Below are 14,526 nucleotides of genomic sequence, written 5' to 3'. Positions count from 1 at the left end.
GTTTCAGTACTCTCAGAAATGGAGAAGCCACAGAGGCGTGGGCCCAGAGGGTTTTAACATATGCGTGCTTCATACATTCCCAATGCAGAATGCTTTATAATAAACAACTGAGGGATAAAAACATGTGAATTAAAGGATCCAAGGTGGCCTCTTTAAGAAGAAAATAAATTAAAGGCAAAATAACTGGAAGGAAGGGGGTTATTAGAATGGAGGGGAGGGGGGCTGATTGAAAAGGACAGTTTGAAATTTGAATGCAGCGGGGGTCTGAAAACAAGAGGCAGATGTCAAAGAATGCCGGGTTTCTTAGACAAAGCTCCTGGTTGTCCCTCTCAAGCGGTTAGAGGGCCACAGGAGAATAGAAGAAGAGTTGGGCCATTCTATAAAACGAGGTCTGGGAGAATGGAGGGGGGACCAAGAATAAAGAACCTGAGTGGGGGAGGGGGGTCTAGTTACAATGAAAGATTGACAGCTTGCAAGTCTTGCTTGACCCTTGAATTAGCCCCTGAGCTTTCAACAAACCTCAAGAAAGAGTTGGGATGTTAATTGTCACGGAACATCACAGGATGCAATGGAAGGGGAATATGGGGCCGGAGATTCACTGAAATTCAAATCAGGACCAACAGACCACCACATGTTGAATGGAGGGAATGGTTTCTATTGGGTTTTCCCAACAGCTTCCTCATCCATGAATTCATACATACTATAAGACTCCTCTTATCTCTGTTTCTCTCGCCCACTTTGAGGGAAAAAGTGAAATACCTGGGGACACGGGGCTCCGTCACAGAACACTCAGCTGCGGAGGAAATATATTCCCAAAAGAGATTGTGTTCCTGCTTTGACACAGCTGAAGATGTACAATTTGCAAGCGTAAATCAGGAAATGTGCACTCCAGAGGGGAGAGATTGGGCTGGTGATCGGATGAGTCCGGAGCCCCACTGAGTTAGATGTGGAGCAGGGAGGAACCAGAGGCTGACCCCTCTGCTGAGGGAATGATTGAGAGCAGCACAGGGCCAGAGGAGCTGAATGACACCCGACCAAACTCTGTGTGACTGCTGGTGCCCCAAACGCAGACCCTGACCCTGACAGGAGCTCAGCCAGAGGAATACCAGGTCAAACACGCATGCTGCGCAACAAGACTGCTTGGCAAGTGTGTGTGCGTGTGTGTGTGTGTGTGTGTGTGTGTGTGTGTGTGTGTGTGTGTGGAGGAAAACAAAGCAACGCATGAGGATCTTTTTTTAGGGTCGTCCTCAACCAGAGACATTCTAAGTCGACTTACGCTCATCCAATTCTGTTAACAAAATCGATTAGTTGATTTTATCAACAGATCTGCGAAACTGAGTTTCTCCGCAAAGAATGCCACAAAAACACTCTTGTGTTTACGTGCTGATAAGTTTCCTAAAATATAAGTCATTAAAACATTTTGAAATACAACGACTCATCAACTAAAAATGCTTGCTACGTGCTTGCTGAAGTGAAACCGCGTGAGGTGTGTTAGCCAGAAAATGACATCATCACTATTAACATGTCTGAGGATTTCACAAAGACAGCCAACCCGTTTTTAGATGCTTTAAACAGATATCAAATATTTTTGCTACGTTATTTAACATAATTCATTCATTCATTACAAGTCCTCCTCAGCTTTGTGGGTGTTACTTTATGGTGTTTTGACGGTAATACTTCTTCACAGTACGTTTAGTTTGTACGCCTTCTGGCGTAATGGAGAATATTGCCAGTGATAATACTTTAACTCTGTTAATGCTGTTATACAACATTCTATAAGAACACCATGAGCAAATAACAATATCTCAAATAGTTCAAACATGTTTGAGCCGGAGATGTCTGATTAGATAGAACATCCCTTGTAGTGATGCTGTCTTGCAGGCTCACAGTTACTTATTATTTTCACCTAACCCATAGTACAGTAGTACATACAAATAATTGTTGGTGAATATGTGGATACAGATGTTTGGATTAAATCTCTTTTGCAAGCCACACTTGGCAAGAAAATGGAGTAGCATGCGAGCGAGCCGGAGCGTGCGACATAAGCGTGGCGCTCGTCATGCTCATTGCTTTTAGACTTTGCACCATAGATCATTTTTATGAGCCACTCAATTAATCGATTTGAGTGCCCCCCACTGGTCAGGACATATGGCTTCTAAATACAGCAATCATGGGCCAAATGCTGGAACACTCCAACTCATCAATATATTTATGGAGACAAAAATGGAAGCATTGTCAAAAACAAAGGCGCGAGATGGAAAAATAAATCTATTTCAGGTGCCGTTTTAAACGTGAAAACCCCATGTCTATCAGTGAGTATATCTTTAATTTAAAATTGCCAATATACAATGTGTTTATTGTAAGTTTCACATGATATTTTCTCTATCCCTGGGCGCTGAGTGCTACACTGCCCTCTGCCTGAACAGATATTAAATCCATAGCCTCATAATCACTTTAGCAATGCAACAAAAATCCTATTAGCGCTGAAAGATACCTACACCTGTCTGTCCACATGGATTATAGCCAGATGATTTGCCACGCTAACAAAGTTTTAATACAGGTTCCATACATTTTTTGTTGTAATTTTGATGTTTTACTGGGAAGTGAAGTGGATTATCTCAAATGAAATTTCAAAATGTCATTTCCACTTGCTGATAGCACAAAACTATTCCTTTCAGGTCTGTTGAGATAAGAATGATTCAGCCAGGGCCGTTAAACGGTGTCTTTGCCAAATGTTCTCCCGCTTAGGAATTAATAGGCTGACATTAATACAGCTAGATAAATAGGAAGGTCAGAAATGGAAGCCCTGCCATTATATAGGCATCTCATGGTGATAGTACCTGCCAATCAAGTCCAATAAGTCCTTGACATGGAACGATTCACCTTGGAATACACAGAGCGCATGCAATATGTAGTGTATACTCTCCTGTCCAGAAACCCAATCCAATTATTATGTGCACATAAATACTTTGCAGGGTTTTTGGTCAGACTGCAATGTAGGACACCAGAAAAGAAACATTTGTTGTGTGATCCAGTTTGCCATGACTAAATTAGTCAAAATAAATCAGGGATTACACAAACTGGACTCGGCAGTTGGCCCAGACCTTCTCCCAAACTCATCTTCTCAATTACAGAACGAGTGCCGTTCAGCGGCCATGCAAAAATAATACAATGTGGCCGAGCGAAGTCAAGCAGTGGGACAAAACAAAAGCGTGAACAACTGCACATTCACCGCAAAGAAAACCAAACAACTACTAACGAGTGACAAGTAGAAAGTGTCCGAGTCATTCATGTTGCTTGAAACTGAACTATGGTGAACAAATGAACAGTTGAGGTCAGAGAGGTGCTCACCGAGGTCACGTTCACTAAAAACTCTGTTATTGAGTTCGGCAGCTTGTGTCACGTATTTATTTTTAGCGTTGCCTCTCATCTAAAACAGCATGTTTGTTTGCAGTAAAGGGGCCGAGCCTTTTTGGATGCACGGGGGCCTGGTTTTAGTCTACGATAATGATGTGCTGTATTTACTCGGATGCGCACCAGTAAGCAGCTTTAGTAACCCCCCCTTCTTCAAAATGAGCAGCTGAATGGTTAAAAACCCTGCTTCATCTTTCTATTAAGGACCTCACCATCAATAATGCACTGTGATCGTGAGGCGTTATTAAACAGGATGATTAATTTTTAAGGTAGTGGGCAGCAACAAAAAACATGGAGAATGTAACGGAGAAGATGACTTGTGAGAGACACGTTTAAAATGGGAGTGGAGCAGGAAGGAAAAGAAGCCATTTATCCATGTATTTACTCGTTTTAATGAGAAACAAAGGAGACCAAATTTCACCTTAGAAGGAAGATCTATCATGATGTGAATCATTGACTTAGATTGAATGTACAATCCTGATATTGATTTTGCACAATCCACCTCTCAATGTCTAAAAGCTCCAAAATCCATGTCTTCTTTGTTTGCTTTGCTTCATCTCCTCATTTGTGACTGGATATATTTAACAATGACTTAATACTAGCTTTTACCTGGATTCACCTCATCACTGCACTTGAGCACCCGTAATGCATTTTTCTCTCAGTACACGATTGTTCAAGAATAATGTTCCATCTTTGAATATTTCTAAAATCCAAAATGCACGAGGTTTGAAAGCAGCATTTGGATTTTTTCGAAGGGTGTTAATTCTTTTAGATTATGGGCCTTTGTGCATAATGTGGCCAACCTTGGCTCCTTGTCTAATTGAGGCTTTTAACCTCTCTGTGGCCCGGAGGAAGGACAAACAGCCAAAATAAGGGACACCACATAATCTCAGTTCTCACCAAAATAGAAAACAGCACAAGGACCGAACCCTTCCAGCAGAAGCAACACTACGCAAATTATTTTGGCAGTGGAGTGGGTCTACTGCAGCCTACTTCATCCTGGCACACTTCTATCCCAGCAATGCCGTATCTATTTCCAATGTAAAAGATGAAATGAATGCCTTTGCCAGACAAGGGAAGTGGCATATGTCAACCTAAACAAGGTGTAGCACCGAGGCTCGTCAGGAAGCTCAGACAAAAGAAGTGGGTGTAGTCTTTTTCTGAATGCAATCACTTGTCAGCCCTAAATCTTCAATCAGTATACTGCCCTGACAAGTAATGGTGCTTGTTCAACCTGATGATGGTGCATTGGTGTTTTTTTTTTCTTTTTTTTTTCAAAAGACAGAGAAAATGTCAAAAAGGCATTTAGCTCTTGCTCAGAAATCATCGCTTCACATGCTCTGCTGCACAATACCGTGAAGTGTATTCTGAATGGAAAATGTTTTTTTTTCCGGGTTTCTTTAAAGGATCTGATACCACATTAAACCCGGCAACATGACAAAATAGAGTAATTTAAGTTGCTTTGAATTTGCAGGCTGCATCATTAGATTTCCTCATGCAGTTTCAGTGTCACTACTCCTTGCCCTCTCCCCACTTTCAGCTGTGAAAGAGAGAGGACAGTTTGGGGGCTGCGCCTTCTCCACTGAGTTCATTAGCATAACATCAGCACTGTGTCAGGGATTGTGATGCAAACAAACCCAGATTGCCTCATTCCAACCCCCCCTTTAATACTATGGTGCTATTTCTCTCCTGTCTGCTCACTGTACAATGGTGCTGCATGTGTTGGGACTAAAGAGAGAAAGAGTAGACTTTTAAATACATTTCAACTTCAATGTGGATGTGAGAGATGTCATCAAGCGAACACTTGGCTTACATTCAATAGATTAGAGTGAAAGCTGCTGTACTTTGCCTTTGCCCAAATACAAACATATGGCACACCACAGGAGAAAGATGATGAAAACAATAGTTTAATATGTTAATGCTTTGTAAAAGGCAAAGATATATCTTTTCAAGAATATGCCCAACTTCCAACTGACCCTGATTCAGGCTTGACATGATTTTAAAAATTATGTAAATGGTCTGTGGCTTATGCTATCGTCCCCTGCCACCCACAGTAGGGCAGCAGATACAGCAATCACTGCTTTTGCACCTTGTGTATGTTTAATATGTGTTTGCTCTCTTGTGATAACAAAGAGGGAGGAAAGGAGAGAGGGGAGGGGGGACAGGGCTTTCTTTTTTGTTGTCTCTCTCTCTCTCTCTCTCTCTCTCTCTCTCTCTCTCTGGATAGCTGGACCAAAGTCAGGGAATCTAAAGACACAAGGACAGGGAGAAAGAGAGAGAGCGCATACAGATACAGGAGACTGTCAAGCAGACCGCGATAAAACATTCACTCGGAAATTATCACCCTGTCATAAGGCCCTCCTGTTTTGAATACCAAAGGGATTCAAATTCGCAAACAAACTCTGAAAGGTTGACCAATTTCGTGCTCTGACAAACGATAGCGAATTGCAGTACGGGTCGCACCTTTGAACGCTGGAGGTAGTATAAAGCAGAGATTTTAATCTCTGTATCTCTGCATAGGGATATCCACTGAAGTGTAATTGCTACAGCTCTAAGTTACACAAAATAATGACAGGAGAATAAGACTCACTATGAATATGAAGTGAGGGTGATAACATAGTCCAAGGCAATACCGCACCTCGACAAGGGCTCTGGCTGGGGAGGAACATGTTCCTCTGAAGAACAACCAGCGTCTCTGTGAGGTGGTTTGCACTGTTCAGAGCCGGGTAGATGAAAGATTATGTGTTTTTTTTACACAAATAGCGAGTAGATTATATCATAGAATATCTATTTGCCTGTCCATGACCTCTTTCTGTGAACATAATCACAAATTATTGTCTTTGTGTAGAAGATGTGGTGAACTGACGAGTGCAAAACATCATGAAAGAGACACATGAGATGAAGATGCACGTTCTAATCTCCAAAGAGTTTTACATAATTAATATTGTCTTGTTAAATTACAGTGCAATCTGAGGCTTTAAAAGACACTTCCTTGAATTCACACAGTCAGAGTTGAACCTATATATATATATATATATATATATATATATATATATATATATATATATATATATATTACAAAATAACAAACCTAACTTTCCATGAAAAGCTCATCACCACTTCAAATGGGGAACATCGTATGTGTTTTACACTACTATGAAACACAAATACATTTAAAGATTTACTGAAAACAAATATAAACGTAACCTATATCGGCTTTAAGAGTGTCTTGATTTCCTGAACAAAGAAGAAAGCGTGTGAATAACAGAAACAGGTTAAAAGCAGTTATCCACTGTAACATCAAAGGAGAGGTTCTTGTCTTGCTAATAAATATTCAGCCCCGTCCTATGAATATTTTCCATCTCTGTCATCCTTCTATGTGCTAATTGATGATCAGGATATTTTGGTGTGTAATAATACACCAAAATATCCTGATCATCAATTAGTACTTTTGTTTGGGGCAATCGCTGCATGCTCCAGTTGTAGAATCGTGTTATGGAAGTTTCATTACACATATCCGTCTTGGCACAAAATGTTTAACTTCAGTTAAAGTTTAAACATCAAGTATGCAGCTGGGAGAGTCTTGTTGCGGCGACTTCACAATATTGTCCCTGAGTGATGTCTGTACAGCCCTCCCTTTGCTACACTGCTTCCATTATGCACAGGAGCACACAAGCCTTTTCAGGTGAGAGAATAAAAGATCCCTCTTTTGGTCCTCGCAGTAAAGTGAGTAGGCGTTGCAGTGTCGCAATGTTCAGCATCTCAAGCTGATTGTTAGATTCAGCTGCATCTTATGGGAGCTACATTTCAACAGCACCATTTACAGAGCAAACGTGTGTGGGGTTCATCGTCGGAAAAACCTTTTAGTGTCATGCTGGACACATTAGCACCTTCAACGCTGAGCTACATAGATGTTATCCGGCAAAACATGGCAGACTTGGCCATCCTTTAGGAAGGTCCCGGCCTCTAACCCCGGTTTAAGCCTGCTGGACCTATTTCTGATGGCAAAATGGCTACGGGAGCCGCATCCTGTCAGCTCACTCCAAACTCACTAGTAATCAGCTCGGGTTGATGAATGACAAGAATGCCAATGGCTTCACTTTTTGCGACGACAAAAATGCACCCATTTCTGTCCACCCCCATTTGACTGTGCTCTTTACACTGCTTTTCTCCTATTTCCATCATCTACTACAGAAGAGCACTCATCGTATTGGTTTAGCTGCTGATGCTGAAGCTAAAAATGAAACATGTGTTGCCGGGCACAGATGCAGTACTTGAGAATTTGTGCAGCTTGCTCAGAGCTTTCTGTCTGGTCATCATTTAACCTTGCTTTGATTGTATCACTCGGGGAAAAACATGTATGGCTTAATGTTCCTATGTTGTTTCTTATGAGAGCATAGACAGTTATATTAAGATTAAGATTAAAAATGTTACATTTGCCAGCAGATTTTCGGCATTTGATTCGGCCAATCAGCACCGTCTATCTCCAAATAAGGAAGGTTCTTTAAAAAGTAATTGTGTTTGTATGTAGTTGCAGGCAGCTACATTTAAAAAACCAACAACTGTAAAACATGAAACCTGATTTGTTTTCTTCTTCTTTTAATTACAAATACACTTCCGCAGTCTGAGCAAATTAAAAAACTTTGTCTACTGCAAATAGATGGGTCCCGGTGTAACGGTGCCAATTTCACACCAGAAGTTATTGTAAAATAATAGTTAAACCAACACTGATGAGATCAACAAAAGAAAAAGAAAAATCCTGTACAATGAAAACCAGGTGTCTCAAAATGTGTTTATTTCAGAAAAACTGAACTTTTCCTTTAAGGACTGGGAAAGAAATGTCGTACTTCTCCAGCTGAATAAAGCATTTGATAGTCGATTTAGCTGAAAAATTAAATCACAAAGCTGAAACCAAAACTGGTTTACTTAAACGAAAAGTTGTCATCGGACAGCGGACGCAATAATCATTTTGAATATACTTTAATTCTTACCATTGTGTTGGTAAAAATACAAATAACCAGCAATGGAAGAATACAAATAATAACCATCATCTAGAATGAAGCTCATACTCAACTGGATTGTCATTTTGAGGCTAATTCCATTCTTCCTTGCTTCCCCACATCTATGTGACACCCGTCCAGCGACAACACACCAGGTGTGAAGTAGAAGCTGCAGTTCTCACACTCGTCTGAATAACTAAATCCCGCTCGCTGGGGACTGAGGAGCTGAATTAGACAAACAGGTCGGTCTAATGGATAAAGCAGTCAGGGTACGTGTGATTTATGGCAGACTTCACACCAGCAGAGCCGCCTCACACCTCATTTAGAAGGAGGCATGATTCATTATTAGGGCAGCCTGTATATGTATTTTTCCTGTGTAAATGCCAAAAAGATCCAATCATACAGACACACCGAGGTGTCAATATTAAGCATTCCAACTTTCATTATAAATAAATGAATAATTTGATGTCTCCATCTACACACACACACACACACACACACATGCAGGAGCTCAACTTATTTGCAGTATTTAAGATGTTTATTACCTAACCCCCCGGCAGTAGAGGAGGAGTTGGATCCAACAGGCAGCAGTGGATGCCAGGCCTGGCACAGCTGTACAAGCAAAGCTGTAAAGAGACGTTACCGGCCACTGTCGCTCAATCTTCCCCTATGTTAATCCCACACTATCTGCATTCACGTCAGCCCCACTCCTCGTGTTCCTGCATTGCTATTCACACTCCTAAGTTCAATTTGGCAGGAAAGTGGACATGTTGCATCACTTCTGCTGGCTGAAAAATCCTCTCGGCATTGTTCCCCTCCAATAATCTTCTTCTGAGACAGCATGATGATCCAATAGTCATTTTTTTCTGCAAGATATTTCTTGCTTCTTGTTTTCTCTTTCAGGTATCCAGTGAACCAGATAGCGTGTGCAAAAAATGGAGGTATATTAATTCCTATACTAGATCCAAGCTAGCTCTGTGACATCTAACAGCAGAGTAGCAAATATGAGCGCATATGAGTGTTAAAATCCTTTAATGCCCCTGAATCTCTTCTTAGCTGATCAGATCATCTTCTGAATGGCCTCAATACACAAGCAGGGCGGCGTGTGTACAGAAGAGTCAGCTCCATTTATCTCTATTCATCATTTACAATATTAGGGAGACAAAAACCTTCTGTCATGTCAAACCCCAGACTGCTACTGTAGCTGGACAAATGCGCTGAAGAGTGAACACTCAAGTGGTGGTCAGGCTTTACTCAGCCAGCGCTCTTAAACCCCGCGATGTTTCACAGACAGGAATTTTAAACTCAAGCTCCAACTCCCGGCCCTAAGGGCAGAAATATTATTTTAACATCTCTTTTTTGGGACTGACATTTTGTCCCCCTGTTTTCAAATGCTTTCCCAAGAAGCTTTTCTCCAGTTGACCCAAGCCAGAGACCATTGCCTCTGGCTTGTCACGGAGAGGAGAGTGATGCGGTTGTATGGGCAGCAGAGAGGGAGGCTCTGTACTGAGACAGCAGCAGGTGCAGCCGTGACAGTTGCCGTGTTGTTGCTAGCCCCACACTGTAGTCAAGATGAGGTTCACAGATGTAGCCACTCAGTGCAGTGGTTTATTGGCTGCCTGAAACAATGCATCTCTGTCAAGAACGACTCCTCCTAAGGCCATTTCACTCTAAGAGTGCTCTGTATGAAACAAGGCGGAGAAAAACCTCATTCTGACACACAAGGTCAGTTCTGCTCCACAGCAACACAATCAAAGTTTCCCTTGCTCTGCCAAAAAACTAAACAAATTCCAACCTGGTGCAATCATGCTGAATTGCACCAGGTTTGGGGGGTTTGAGCCACATTTTCACGGAAAAAGGGTTTTGTCCATCGAAACCATAATCACATTAATAATAATCAGAATTCCAATATTAATAGTTGCATGTAAATTCTGCACAAATGTATTTATTTAAAATGCTCCAATAATTCTAGTCATTTATAATTCGCACACATTTTTCTACTAATTATTGCTACAAGCAATGTCCCTGTTTTCTAATGAATTATTGCCAAGCCTTTCACGCGCGCATGCTTTTAAACTCAACCAAGTACCACCCAGGGCTGCACTTTACCCCCAGGTGCATCTTGCAAGACATGCATTCCAATCATGCGACACTTTCAATATATATCGCGCCCATTATTTTTTTTTCTTAGTGTGGAGAGAAAGCAAACCTGGTTCCTTTTTTTCAATTCAGACCCTCGAAGTAGTCCGCACAGTCCAATCCAAGGTAGTGTTTTGTTGAATCTCAGACTAGTGGAGATCTGAGATAATATGACTATTGTTTTCCTGTAAAGCACCCAGTCTCTGCTTGTTCAATTACTGGAAGGAGCCTCAACGAGGGCGGTTAAATCATTTGCAGAGACATTATCTACGCAGAGAGAGAAAGACAGAGAGAGGGAGAGAGAGAGAGAGAAAGAGAGAGAGAGAGAGAGAGAGAGAGAGAGAGAGGGAGGGAGGGAGGGAGCGAAGAGAGCAGACATAGGGGCCAAACTTTAGTCTATAGAGGAAACAGAAACATTTTTTTTTATGGACCACACATGGAGGGTACTTTGAGGATAAAAGCAGCAGGATTCATGATTCACTGCAGGAAATTAATAGACTAATACAGTTCTCTCTGTTTCACTGCCAAAAGAAACACATAATAATATTGAATTGTTTTCATTACAGGTGATGATGGATATCTATGCAGATTATGAGATGTACACAGAATTTATGAGCGAGCGACCTGAGAGTTCCTTCTTCCTCACATATGTCGCCTACAAACAAAACCAATTCACAAATGCTCATCTGTCAGCGTGAGCAATCATTAAGAGATAATTTGATTGTTTTTTCAACCTCGGCTGTGTTTGATGTCTCTGGCATGGTAGCAATTGAACAGACAATTATTTTGTTGATTAGCTTAGTTTTTAGCAAGTTACCATGCCTGTGATATTCCTCTGAAACTCCCAGACCAGACGCTCAACTCCATCTGACTTGGCAACGACATGACAAGAACAAAGCTTCCACACTCACCAACTAAATACTGTACAATAAAATGTCCTTTATCAAAGCCTCAACCTTCCAAACCAACCCGATAACCAAATAAGCATATAGGATGAAAACAGCTGCGATGCATACTCTTAAAGAGTGAGCACAAACATTGTATGTAATATGTATCTGACAGGATTTCAACTGCAAAGTAGCCAGAACACATTGCTTTGGAGTGCATGTACTTGCATTGCTCGTTTTTTTTTCTTCTTCAATTTAACTCGTGTCTTTGGTGTATTTGATCGTTCAGAATCAATGTTGCTTTGAAAACGGTATTCAAACGTAAAGAATTTATTACATGTGAGCGACCAGCGAAGCTCTCTGAATTAAAGCGCTCTCCGTGTATCAATACGCACACGCAAAAGAAGAACCAGCAAACCACAACCGGTTCTAATCTCACCCATTAAAAGACACACTATAGAATAGTTTAGTTGGTTGTGGCTACATACACCTTTAGCATCGTAGTGCACTTAATTGCTAAATAGTACGCAAGTCAACACAATACGTATGTAAATCATTTGAAAGACAAACACAGCTAAATATTACGGCTCCAATCAAAATAAAAAAATAAAAACTGAAATGCCATTTTGTATAAAATCAAAAATTATGTTCTAATGTTAAACACTGCTTCCCACTATTGCACTTTGCTGGAGCCATGTCAGTCTAAACATACTGAAACAAACCAACTGGCTGACATGAAATTATTTTTGAAAAAGAAAAAAGGTACGAGGAGTACAACTTATCTCACTTGCATTGAGTCACAATTGTCAAGGACAACAGCTACCTATATAGAGGCAATATATTGCCATGGTGTCTTTACACACACACACCATTCCTAAATAACAGGCCTGTCTTGTTGGAAAAAAGGGGCTTTTAAGTGTGGAAGTGCTTCACTCTCCTATAATCCAGCCGAGACATTACTCCTTCCCCTGGCAGACGTCCGCAGATCCCCCCTCTCACCCAGCCAGGCCTTGCTCTCGGCTGCTATGGCAGAGCCGCAATAACTGCTGTTTGCTTAGAGCCTTGCCTCCCAGGTTCTCCTCTGTCACACAGAAATTTAATATTTTCCCAAATAGTGTTGCAGCTGTGCACAGATAAGAGCAAGTACTGTTCACATAGCACAAAGAACGAGATAGGGTCATTGTGTGTGTTTGTGTTTGTGTGTGTTGTCTATATATAAACATGTCTTAATTATAAAAAAGAATAAATATACCAAATTAAATGAGCGCAAAAAAAAAAGTGCTGTATAAAATATAATTCTGGTAAAACATTTTTATAATTACAAATACATTTGCAATGTTCTTATTATCTTGCAATTACACAAGTGATACAAACTAGTAATAACTTTAGTGACAGCACTAATTTGAAATATTTAAAATAATAATAATGCTTTAAAAAAAATCCCTCTAAAAGGGGAGGTATTCATGTTGGTTTTTTTGCGCAACGCTTTATTGACAGACGTATTGGGAGTGACCTAAATACACACTGCTAATAGCACACGGCATATCTTATTCGAAGCCCAGGTAGGTGTTTTCAACGGCCAATATATTGCCCCCAATCGTTTGGGGGGGGCATTTTTACGTCCCAGTTTTGCACTTTGCACTTCCTTTTCTCCTAAATACCTTTCAGAGAAGCACAAAATGGGTGACGCACAAAAACAGAGATGTCGGATAGGCTCAGGGAGGCTGCCACTTAACCAGTGCACAGAGAGCGATGTGAGAACCATCGGCTAATATCCATGTTGTTTCTTCTCACCAGAGTTTGAATTGACCCTTACGTTCCGCCGCCTATGTCCTTCCAGTGTAACGTTCTGCTCGGAAATTATTTAGGCAAGCAGAAAGTTTCACCTGCCATTTCAGGGGCACCGAATCCCCCGCCGCACCAGAGGCCTTTGGCAAGTGGAAACAAATGTTTTTTTACAAAATGGCAGGGAGGGGAACACACTGCCGCACAGCGTTTTACTGATTGCCGATCGTAAAATAAAATCAGTCATGAAAGGGGAGGTTTTTTTGGCCCACCGAAGTCCTGCACGTTACGTAGAATTTGCCACAGCTTTCTTTTACAGCCTTGTTTCTTCCCTCTAATAGGGAGCAGTTATCTGCACAGTATGACTCCATGTAGGTGGTTTAGTAACAGCAAAGATTGCATCTGAAAACACAAACCCACAATTTACACGGCAAATAAGCAATGTGATGTAAATCCAAATGATTTAACTCCCTGCAATCCTCTACTTCTGACGCATTCACAACCTCAATCCTATGGTGGATTTTTCTACGGAGTAGCTAAGGTGGTGTTCACCATGAATAAAGGCTCGGCATCCCTCGTGCAACGCTAGCACAGACAATCCCTTCAGCAGCAGGGCAACCTTTACATCAGTCATATGGAGTTGGCAATCACTGCTAAGACAAAGACAACGGGCAGATAAATAAAGAAAAGTGAGCAAATGGTGCCACTGGTCAGTACATGTGCACTCTTATTGAATGAAATCAATAACAAATTACAAATAAAAAATCTGTCGAGGCTATGAAAGCTGCGTTACGTGTGTGTCGTGCGCCAGTCAGAGACCCACAGTTCTGGGGGTTAAAAAATACGGCAGCAATAAATGAAGCAACAGTCGGTAATGTGACAAATTTTGATGCGTTTAACCATCACTCACCGAGCCTCGAGTCTCATCTGCTCCGAGAGTGTCACATAAAGAGAATAGAGTGATATTTAGCACTTTGTCTGCCCCAAACCCACATAGAAGTGTGCTGTGCTGTATTGATCTGCAAGTAGAGATGAACGCCGAAGCAAAGAGGGGCAATCTGGCGCTCTGGCAGATCAAGAGCAGCTGCAGTTCTTTGAAACCGGACGCACTTCCACTGAAACAAGGCTACAGACTGAGAAAGGTACTTTCTCTCTCGCGCTGGACTCATCGGCGAAATGCTCATAATGGCATGCTCGAGCACAAGGTATCAAACACCGAGACACCCGAGAAGACAAATTCTTTAAATCCACGTTCACAAGTAGTTTGTAGTATTTACAATGAGCACCTGTTTTTACAGGCG

The sequence above is a fragment of the Taurulus bubalis genome, assembly GCF_910589615.1.
Source record: "Taurulus bubalis genome assembly, chromosome: 7".
Taxonomy (NCBI): Eukaryota; Metazoa; Chordata; class Actinopteri; order Perciformes; family Cottidae; genus Taurulus; species Taurulus bubalis.
Note: the sequence above shows the minus strand (reverse complement) of the source record.